Source organism: Palaemon carinicauda, chromosome 25 (assembly GCF_036898095.1).
Source record: "Palaemon carinicauda isolate YSFRI2023 chromosome 25, ASM3689809v2, whole genome shotgun sequence".
NCBI lineage: Eukaryota > Metazoa > Arthropoda > Malacostraca > Decapoda > Palaemonidae > Palaemon > Palaemon carinicauda.
In genome coordinates this window covers 55,280,495-55,290,494 of record NC_090749.1, presented here as the reverse complement: position 1 = coordinate 55,290,494, position 10,000 = coordinate 55,280,495, and the positions used below count along the sequence as shown (strand labels likewise).

General features: G+C 36.7%; 1 pseudogene; it reads left to right on the top strand.

The window, feature by feature from the left end:
* The window catches only part of LOC137619038 (brother of CDO-like), a 141,503-nt pseudogene that overhangs the window by 105,504 nt on the left and 25,999 nt on the right, over positions 1–10,000 (top strand).

The window sequence follows — 10,000 nt, the reverse complement described above, 5'->3', positions numbered from 1 at the left end:
GACCCCCAGTCTTTTCAAAATTCAGACGTCTGGTACCGGAACGATTGGCAGCCGCCAAACAGACGTTCGTCGAAATTGAGGAAATAGCCTTTACCAGAAGGACTCCAGCCCATGGGCGTCACCCTTACACATCGTTCTGAAGAAAGACGGCTACCTCCGTCCGTGCGGGGATTACAGGCGCCTGAACATGCAAACAGAACCGGATCACTACCCCCTCCCAAACATCGCCGATGTAACCTCCTACATGCACAAAGCAAAGGTTTTCTCTATGCTCGACCTCCTGTTATTAGCAGGTGCCTAGGAACCCAGAAGACATCCCCAAGATCCCCATCACCACTCCGTTTGGTACATACACCTTCAATTACTCCTATTTTGTCCTTCGTAATGCCGGGGCCACGTTTTAACGTTTCATGGATGGCATCTTACGGGACCTCCCTTTCTGTGCATGTTATGTGGATGACATACTTGCATTCTCCTCCTCAAAAGAGGAACAAAACGGCCTTGTAGTCCGGTACGACAAGTGTACCTTTGGTGCCAACGAAGTGTCGTTCTTAGGGCACTGCATCACTCCTGAAGGAGTCTATCCCCTCCCTAAGAAGGTAGCAGCCGTTCAGGAGTTCCCTGCATCCTCGACCGTCAAAGCTCTGCAGGAATTCTTGGGCATGATCAACTATTATCACCGTTTTCTGCCAGCCATTGCCGCCACTCTTGTTCCCCTCTACGCCTCCCTCAAGGGCAAGCCAAAGGACCTGAAGGGGGTCCCCTTCAAGAAGCAGCCTTCTGCAATGCAAAGAAGGCCCTATCAACCGCTGCGGCTCTCACTTTTCCTATCCCTCCTGCCCCTCTCCTTCTCTCCACCGATGCCAGCGACATCGCTACTGGAGCAGTACTTGAGCAGGTGGTCAACAGTTGGCCCCGCCCATTGGCCTTCTTCAGCAGAAAACTGTCCAAGGTATAATCTGGTTATTTTACCTTCGATCACGAATTGCTGGCGTTGCACTGGGCTGTCCATCACTTTCGCCATTTCTTAGAAGGTACGCCCTTCGTCATTCGCACAGACCACATGCCTCTGGTGCACGCCTTCACTCGACAGTCTGACGCCTGGTCCGCCCGTCAACACCGACATCTCTCCGCCGTGGCTGAATACAATTGCACCCTTCAATACGTCCATGGGAAAATGAATCCCGTTGCCGATGCCTGGCAAGAAACACGTTAGCTGCCGTTCAACTGGGATTGGATTACAACACCCTGGCTGAAGCCCAACGACAGGATCCAGAGTATCAAGCATGTAAGACATCCTGCATGTCCCTCCGTTGGGACCGCGACCTTGGATTCCTGCTCCCATGTGCCGGCAGGTGTTTGATTTCCTTCATGGCCTTTCACATTCCTCGTGACGTTCTACTGCACAACTGCTGAAGACGAAGTTCATTTGGCTTGGCATTTCTAAGGATGCTAAGGATTGGGTCTGCGCCTGTACTTCTTACCAAACTCCCAAGGTACATCAACTCACGGATTCAGGAGTGGGCACCTTTCCTCAAACTCAGCGTCGTTTCACACACATTCACGTTGACGTTGTAGGCCCCCTACCCACATCACAAGGACATTGTTACCTGTTTACTGTCATCGACTGATCCACTCGTTGGCCTAAAGCCATTCCCATGGAAACTGCAACGTCCGCCTCGTGTACATCTGCCTTACTCTCAGGATGGATTGCAAGATTTGGTATCCCTGAGCATATTACTTCTGACAGGGGCACCACTTTCACCTCTCAATTGTGGACATCATTAGCAAATCTCCTTGGCATCACCCTACATTAGACAACTGCCTACAACCCTGCTGCCAATGGAATAGTTGAACGTTATCATCGCACCCTCAAAGCAGCTTTGATATCCCGCTGCAAGGATTCCAACTGGTTTAATCAGCTTCCCTGGGTTCTCATGGGACTAAGGACCACTGTTAAAGATGTCCTCTACGTCTCGGCAGCTGAAATGGTATATTTCCTTCTACAACCTCCTCCGACGATCCCCAGCGCATACGTCACGTCGTGGGAAAATTTACTCCATGCCGCCAGCCTTACAAGCCCCCAGCGAAGCATCACATACCGACAGACTTGCACTCTGCAACGCACGTCTTCTTGCGCAACGATACTAGCAAGCCACCGCTAACGCCCCCTTACATATGGGCCCTTTCCTTGTGATCCGGCGCAGTTCGAAAGCATTCCTACTAAACATTCGTGGCAAAGAAGACTGCGTCTCCATTGTTCGTCTAAAACCTGCTTATCTTCTGCCAGATGACCCGCCTACAGTTCGCCTCTCTAGATCAGGGCGCCCTATTTAACATGTACAGTATGTCATTTTTAGGGGGGAGCCATGTACCAACCCTCTGTCACACGATTGTACATAGTTCATTTTGTGTATATATTATGCTTGTATCTTCGCTCTTCCCTCACACTAAAAAGAGCCTGAATAAAAATGTCTGTTTTTCTCATCGGTAACGGTGTTAATTTTAAACATGAAAATTCTTGTTGCCTAGAGTGTTCTATAATAATGTCACTCAGTTGCTTTTATCCTATCTTTGAGTCACAACCTTCTCTTTGCCCGTCACAAATAGTACTAAAGTTATTGACATTTTAGTGAAATTCACCTGTTTTTCTATTTGCTTTTATCATTCATATTAATATTATTGATATTGAAAATGACCGAAAATTTATGGCATAATGATCAAAACATTTTTCCAGGCAACTTCGCTCTCTCTCTCGTTTCATTGCGCAGACTTTCGTAATAAATCGTTTTATCCTTCAAATATGTAAAGCAAGCGAACGAAAACTTTCGAACCAATGATCACTGATCAGCACCAACATTATTTGCCCTTTCATTACGGGCCTCTGATTGACGTATCACTCAATATTTGTTTTTAACATTGAAATGGATTGTCAGAATCAATGATGGTAAATCAGTGGGGCGTAAATGTGTACATGAATGCGATCTATTTGTTAAAACTTATCTCTGCAGATCAGCGTAAATAGGTTAGGCTTGTCATGTCCCTGGATTGTCTCACTTTTTTCATGTCCATTCATTATCATTAATTTTGTAGTTGTATAAGTATTGTTCTTGGTAAGATCTCGATAATGATGGTCATTTTGTCATTATGTTTTATATTAAAATAAATGTTCTGTATAATCTTGGCTCAGGTTTTGTCGAGTTTTATTGTATGGAGTTTGCTGTGTAATTAGTAACTTAATTTCTACCTATGTATTTTACTTATTTACTTTATTTGCTTTATTTTGCTAAGGACTGTTTTCCTGATCCTATCACATTTGGAAATCCTCTGCCCTGCAGTGCCCTGTTTGCTGTATAGAGTATTAGGTATTTAAGTGTATCACACAGCGTATTCCACATTAATTGTCAAATGCACATTATGAAAACATTTAGAAAATAACGAAGTCTTCAGTTACCTCTTGAAAGTTTTAATATCTTCAGACTTCCAGATATTCAATGTGAGCTTGTATAGTCTTGGAGTCGCATGTTTCAAAGCTGTAGAACCTACAGTATACATACATCTGGGATCCAGTAACTGTAAACCATCTGTAACTATTCTCGTGTCGATACGATTTGTTGGCTGTACGATATATAGCAATTTTCTCAGATATTTTGGGCGTCCGGTTCTGATAAGCAGGGAAAGACAGCTAAGAGGATAGAGGAAGTATTATCTAAGCAGGGAAAGACAGGTAGGAGGATAAAGAATGTATTATCTAAGCAGGGAAAGACATATAAGAGGATAAAGGATGTATTATCTTAGTAGGGAAAGATGGATAAGAGGATAAAGGATATATTATCTAAGCAGGGAAAGACAGATACGAAGATAAAGGATATATCAGATAGCATCAGTTTTTCATATTAGCAAAGTTTGAAATTTGATCTAACCAACTTTGTATTGGTTGTATATGAAAGTATTCAAGTTCAACCACTATCATTTTTTTTTTAAACTCAATAAACCTTAATATTTTTAATTTTGTTAATTATATATTCTACTCATTCCAACCACAATGCATTGGAGACTTCGATTTTAATTATTTATTATAAATAGAAAAATATTCTTACAGTAAGACATCGATGATTTTTTTTCTGTTCTAAGGAACCAAAATACAATTAGATGGTGAAATCATATTAGTATGCTGTATGGGCTTACGTAAATTCTAGGTGTTCTATATAGGATAAAGCAAATTCTTCGCGATATTTTTCAGGTAGCCAATGCTGTAAAGGCTTCCGATGTTTTGATGTTCTAAAAGCAAAGACTCGGATTCCTTCCAAGATTGCAGGATCTTTATGGAAACTGCAAATATGGACCAAGCAAAATGACCCTCTCGGGCAAAGTAAGTAAAAAATATATCTTGGCAAATTCTTTTAAAGTTTTAAGGGCTACTCATGAATGGCAGAGGCAAGGGACAGTGACATTGCCCTATCAAGTAGGACAATGCACTAGACTGACCTTATATACATATGATCAGCGCCCAAGCCCCCTCTCTACCCAAGCTAGGACCAACGAGGGCCAGGCAATGGCTATTGATGACTCAGCAGATAGACCTATAGGCTCCCCCAAAACCCCTATTCTTAGCTGAATGGTGAAGTTGCGCTGATTATTATTATTATTATTATTACTATCCAAGCTACAACCCTAGTTGGAAAAGCAAGAAGCTATAAGCCCAGGGGCTCCAACAGGGAAAAATAGCCCAGTGAGGAAAGGAAATAAGGAAATAAATAAATGAAGAGAACAAATTAACAATAAATCATTCTAAAAACAGTAACAACGTCAAAACAGACATGTCGCATATAAACCATTAACAACATCAAAAACAAATATGTCATAAATAAACTATAAAAGACTCATGTCCGCCTGGTCAACAAAAAAGCATTTGCTCCAACTTTGAACTTTTGAAGTTCTACTGATTCAACCACCCGATTAGGAAGATCATTCCACAACTTGGTAACAGCTGGAATAAAACTTCCAGAGTACTGCGTAGTATTGAGCCTCGTGATGCAGAAGGCCTGGCTATTAGAATTAACTGCCTGCCTAGTATTACGAACAGGACAGAACTGTCCAGGGAGACCTGAATGCAAAGGATGGTCAGAGTTATGAAAAATCTTATGCAACATGCATAATGAACTAATTGAACGACGGTGCCAAAGATCAATATCTAGATCAGGAATAAGAAATTTAATAGACCGTAAGTTTCTGTCCAACAAATTAAGATGAGAATCAGCAGCTGAAGACCAGACAGGAGAACAATACCAAAGGAACTAACGAGTTTGAGCGGGACTCGAACCCCAGTCTGGTGTTCACCTGTCAGGGACATTACCATAACTAATTCTTTCATCTGGAACTATATAAGTGGGATATCATCTTTAGATTATTTTTTTTTTCTTTGTGTAAATACTTTATTTTTATCTCACTTTTTCCTGCAACCAGCTCTTTTCCATTTCAATGAACTATTATGAAAGGTCAGTTTGACCTTTAATAATAGCGTTTTTAATCTCACCTTTACAATTTTATTATTCCTGAAAGTAATTTTCAAAGAGGATCCTGTTATTATATATAGAGAAATATGCGATCGACCTATTAGCACATTTTCACATCTAGCGTCTTATGCGAAAATCTCTTTTGGCAAATTGGAACTTTCTCTATATTCACTATTTGTTTACCATTTTACTTAGACTTAACTTTTAGTTAAACAGGGAAAAATATTATTCCTTTTGGATCATCGAATGTTTTTCTTAGTTTATCTTGTTATAAAGATAATTACATGACTTACCCAGAAAGATCTGCTAATTCTTGTTTTGTAACAATTCTCTTTTTCTCTTCCGAAATAGACGCTTTTTCTATCAAGAGAGGTCCAAAGAAACAGAATGATTCTCTCTCTCTCTCTCTCTCTCTCTCTCTCTCTCTCTCTCTCTCTCTCTCTCTCTCTCTCTCTCTCTCTCTCAAGGCCCCTTAGACGTTTGCTTCAATTCAGAAAGTTTTTTTTTTTTTGAGTTTTGCCTCTTTTGAAATATCCATTAGACCTGTTTATGTCTTCCAAAAGGCATAGTTGACTCTGATCTCTCTTGAGAGATCCATCCTAACTTCGAAGGTTTTTCAAAGCTACATTTTTTGCTTTTTGAAAGAAAATATATCTTACTTTTTTTTATCAAGCAGAAAAAAAAAATCCATTTTATAAATTTTCCACAAAGACTCTTTTGACTTTTTTCCCCTTACCGGTGGGATAGTTGTTCAGTTATCATATGCACAAACATTGATTTTGATTTATTCAAAGAAATCTGTTTGACCTTTATTTGACAAAGGCCGTTTGGGTCTGGGCTTGTTGTTGCAGACTGCCTGGCCCTTACGGCCAGGCATTTAATCTTGCAGAATTGAGGCCCGTAGTTATGGGGCTGGGCTCTCTTTTGCCGTATGCAGTCTTGGGAATTTAGAGTATTCCACGGTGCATTACACTTTTATTGTCAAATCAACCTTATCAAAGCACTTGGAATATAAAAAAGTCTTAATTTTCCTCTTAAGCCTTAATGTCTCCTGTCATTCGGATGTTTAGTAGGAGCTTATTGTACTATCTTGGGGCCTCATGTTTGAAAGCCTTAGAACCTACAGTCTTGGTTCTAATCATTTGAAATTATTTTTTAACTATTTTCATGTCTTCACGAGAATATAGTAATTCTTTTGGATATTTTGGACTTTCTGTTCTGATAACTTCGCATATCTTAAACTTAATTTTAGCTTTAATAGGCAGCCAGTGGAATTCAATTTGTTTATCCAGATAGATAAATTAGGTTATTTTTTTTCATTCAAAAAGACCTGTTTGACTTATCCAGAGCGATGTGTATGAGTAGAATGTTTAAAAAAAAATTTTTTTTGACCAATTTTAACATCAGTATAACATACATTCGACTATTGATTCCTATTGAGTGACTCAGATTTCTCATATTACCTTTACAGGGTTGACCTTTACACAGGCAAAACGTGATAAAAAAGGGGCGGAGTCTGACTCTTCTTGAGCTGCAGCATGATCAGGACTCTGGACTCTACACCTGCCTCGCCTCCAACACCGAAGGGGATGGAGAGAGCAATGCCGTTGCTCTCCACATAGATTGTGAGTATTGAGAGGATAATGTTAAAGCCAATTAATATATTTTAATTTTTTTCCATATTTTTTTAAGTGTAAATTTGGTCCTTTGTACTGGTTGTATGTTTAGATAAAAAGAGGTCTTTGAGGCAATGCGCATAGATTGTGAGTAAAATCCATTGAAGATTTTAAAAAAAAAATCCCTATGTTTTTTAGCATATATTTGGGTCTTTGTACTAGTTGTATGTTTAGATAAAAAGAGGTCTTTGAGACAATGCACATAGATAGCATGAGGAGAATGTTTTAACGAAAATGAAGATTGGGTTTTTAGAGGAATTTGTCCATAGGTCTTTATGCCTAAAAGTTGGTGTTAATACTGCTTGTATGTATAAATAATAAGACTTATTTTGAGACAATGCACATAGATTGTAAGTGTGAAAGGAAAGTGTTAATGGAAACGAAAATTTTTTTCCAATTTCTTTCCATGTGAGTTTTATGCAGTTTATATATATATATATATATATATATATATATATATATATATATATATATATATATATATATATATATATATATATATATGTATATATATATATATATATATATATATATATATATATATATATATATATATATATATATATATATATATATGTGTGTATGTGTATATATATATATATATATATATATATATATATATATATATATATATATATATATATATATATATATATATATATATATATATAGGTAAAAGATGGTTTTGAGACAATGTTGGAGGGTCCATTTTGCAATTTTAGTAGAGTAGGATTTCATGTATGGATTATGGACGGAAAGAGGTTTTTTTATGACAATAAAGAATTCTTTTTTTTTTTTTCCTTTTTTTAAGATATTTATGCATAACTAAAGTAATTCAAAGGAAGTGTTTCTCATGTAATCTAGAATGATTTCAAGCGTGATCACGGGTTTAGTATTTTTTTTAAATGACAGAAAAGGCCTCATGTTGGCCAAATATGAGGGTTATTTAGTAGATTTTGAATTTTAAAGCATTTTTGTTGATTTGAAGTTAGGATGGAAAGAGGGTTTTGTGTAGTTTTGCACTGAAGATTCTGAGTATGAACAAATGTTATTGGAATTAGATTTTCTGGCGCAAAGAATCTGGCTGTTTAAATTTTTAGGATTTAATGCAATGGGATGGGTTTTAATTCAGGATTAATGCAATGGTATGCGTTTTAATTTAGGATTTAATGCAATAGTGTGAGTTTTAATTCAGGATTTAATGTGATGGTGTGGATTTTAACTTAATATTTAATGCAATGGTGTTGGTTGTAATTTGATATTTAATGCAATGGTATGGGTTTTAATTTAAGATTTAATGCAATGGTATGGGTTTCGATTTAGGATTTAATGCAATGGTGTTGGTTTTAATTTGATATTTAATGCAATGGTGTTGATTTTAATTTAATATTTAATGCAATGTTGTGGGTTTTAATCTAGGATTTAATGCAATGGTGTGAGTTTTGATTTAGGATTTAATGCAGTGGTGTGGGTTTTTAAATAACTAATTAATGCAATGGTGTGGGTTTTAATCTAATATTTAATGCAATGGTGTCTGTTTTAATTTAGGATTTAATGTAATATTGTCAATTTTACTTAGGATTTAATGTTATGATGTGGGTTTAAATTCAAGATTTAATGCAATGGTGTGGGTTATAATTTAAGATTTAATGCATTGGTGTGAGTTTTAATTTAAGATTTAATGCAGTGATGTGGGTTTTTATTTAATGTTTAATGCAATGGGGTGGGTTTTAATTAAAGATTTAATGCATTGGTGTGAGTTTAATTTAGGATTTAATGCAATGTTATGGATTTTTTTAGGATTTAATGCAGTGATGGGTTTTTTATTTAATGTTTAATGCAGTGGTGTGGGTTTTAGTTCAGGATTTAATGCAATGGTGTGGGTTTTAATTTAGGATTCAATGCAGTATTGGGGGCTTTGATATTTAATGCAATGTTGTGGGTTTTAACATAAGATTTATTTCATGGGTATGGGATTTAATTTAGGATTTACTGCAATGGTGTGGGTTTTAACATAAGATTTAATGCATGTGTATGAGATTTAATTCAGGATTGGAGGCAATGGTGTGGGTTTTAATTTAGGATTATTGCAGTGGTATTAGTTTTATTTTAGGATTTAATGTACTGGTGTGAGTTTTAATTTAAGAATTAATGCAATGCTGTGGGTTTTAATTCGAGATTTAATGCAATGTTATGGGGTTTAATTTAGGATTTAATGCAGTGAGATGATTTTTAATTTACGATTTAATGTAATGTTGTGGGTTTTAATTTGATATTTAATGCAATGGTGCAAGATTTATTTTAAAATTTAATGCAATAATGTGGTTTTTAGTTTAGGATTTAAAGCAAGGGTGAGGGTTTTAATTTAGGATTCAATGCACTGCTATGAGTTTTAATTTAGGATTTAATATAATGGTGTCAGTTTTGATTTGATATATACTGCAATGGTGTGGGTTTTGATTTAGGATTTATTGCAATGGTGGGTGTTTCAATTTAGGATTTATTGCAACGGTGTGGGTTTTAATTTAGTATTTAATGCAATGGGACTGGTTTTAATTTAGGTTTTAATGCAATGGTGTGGGTTTTAATTTACGATTTAATGGAATGGTGTAGGTTTTAGTTTTTGATTTAAGGCAATGGTGTGGGTTTTTATTTAAGATTTAGTGCAATGGTGTGGTTTTTAATACAAGATTTAATGTAATAGAGTGGGTTTTAATTTAATATTCAATGCATTCGTGTATATTTTAATGGAGGATTTAATACAATGGTGTGAGTTTAATTCAAGATTTAAGGCAATGGTGAGGGTTC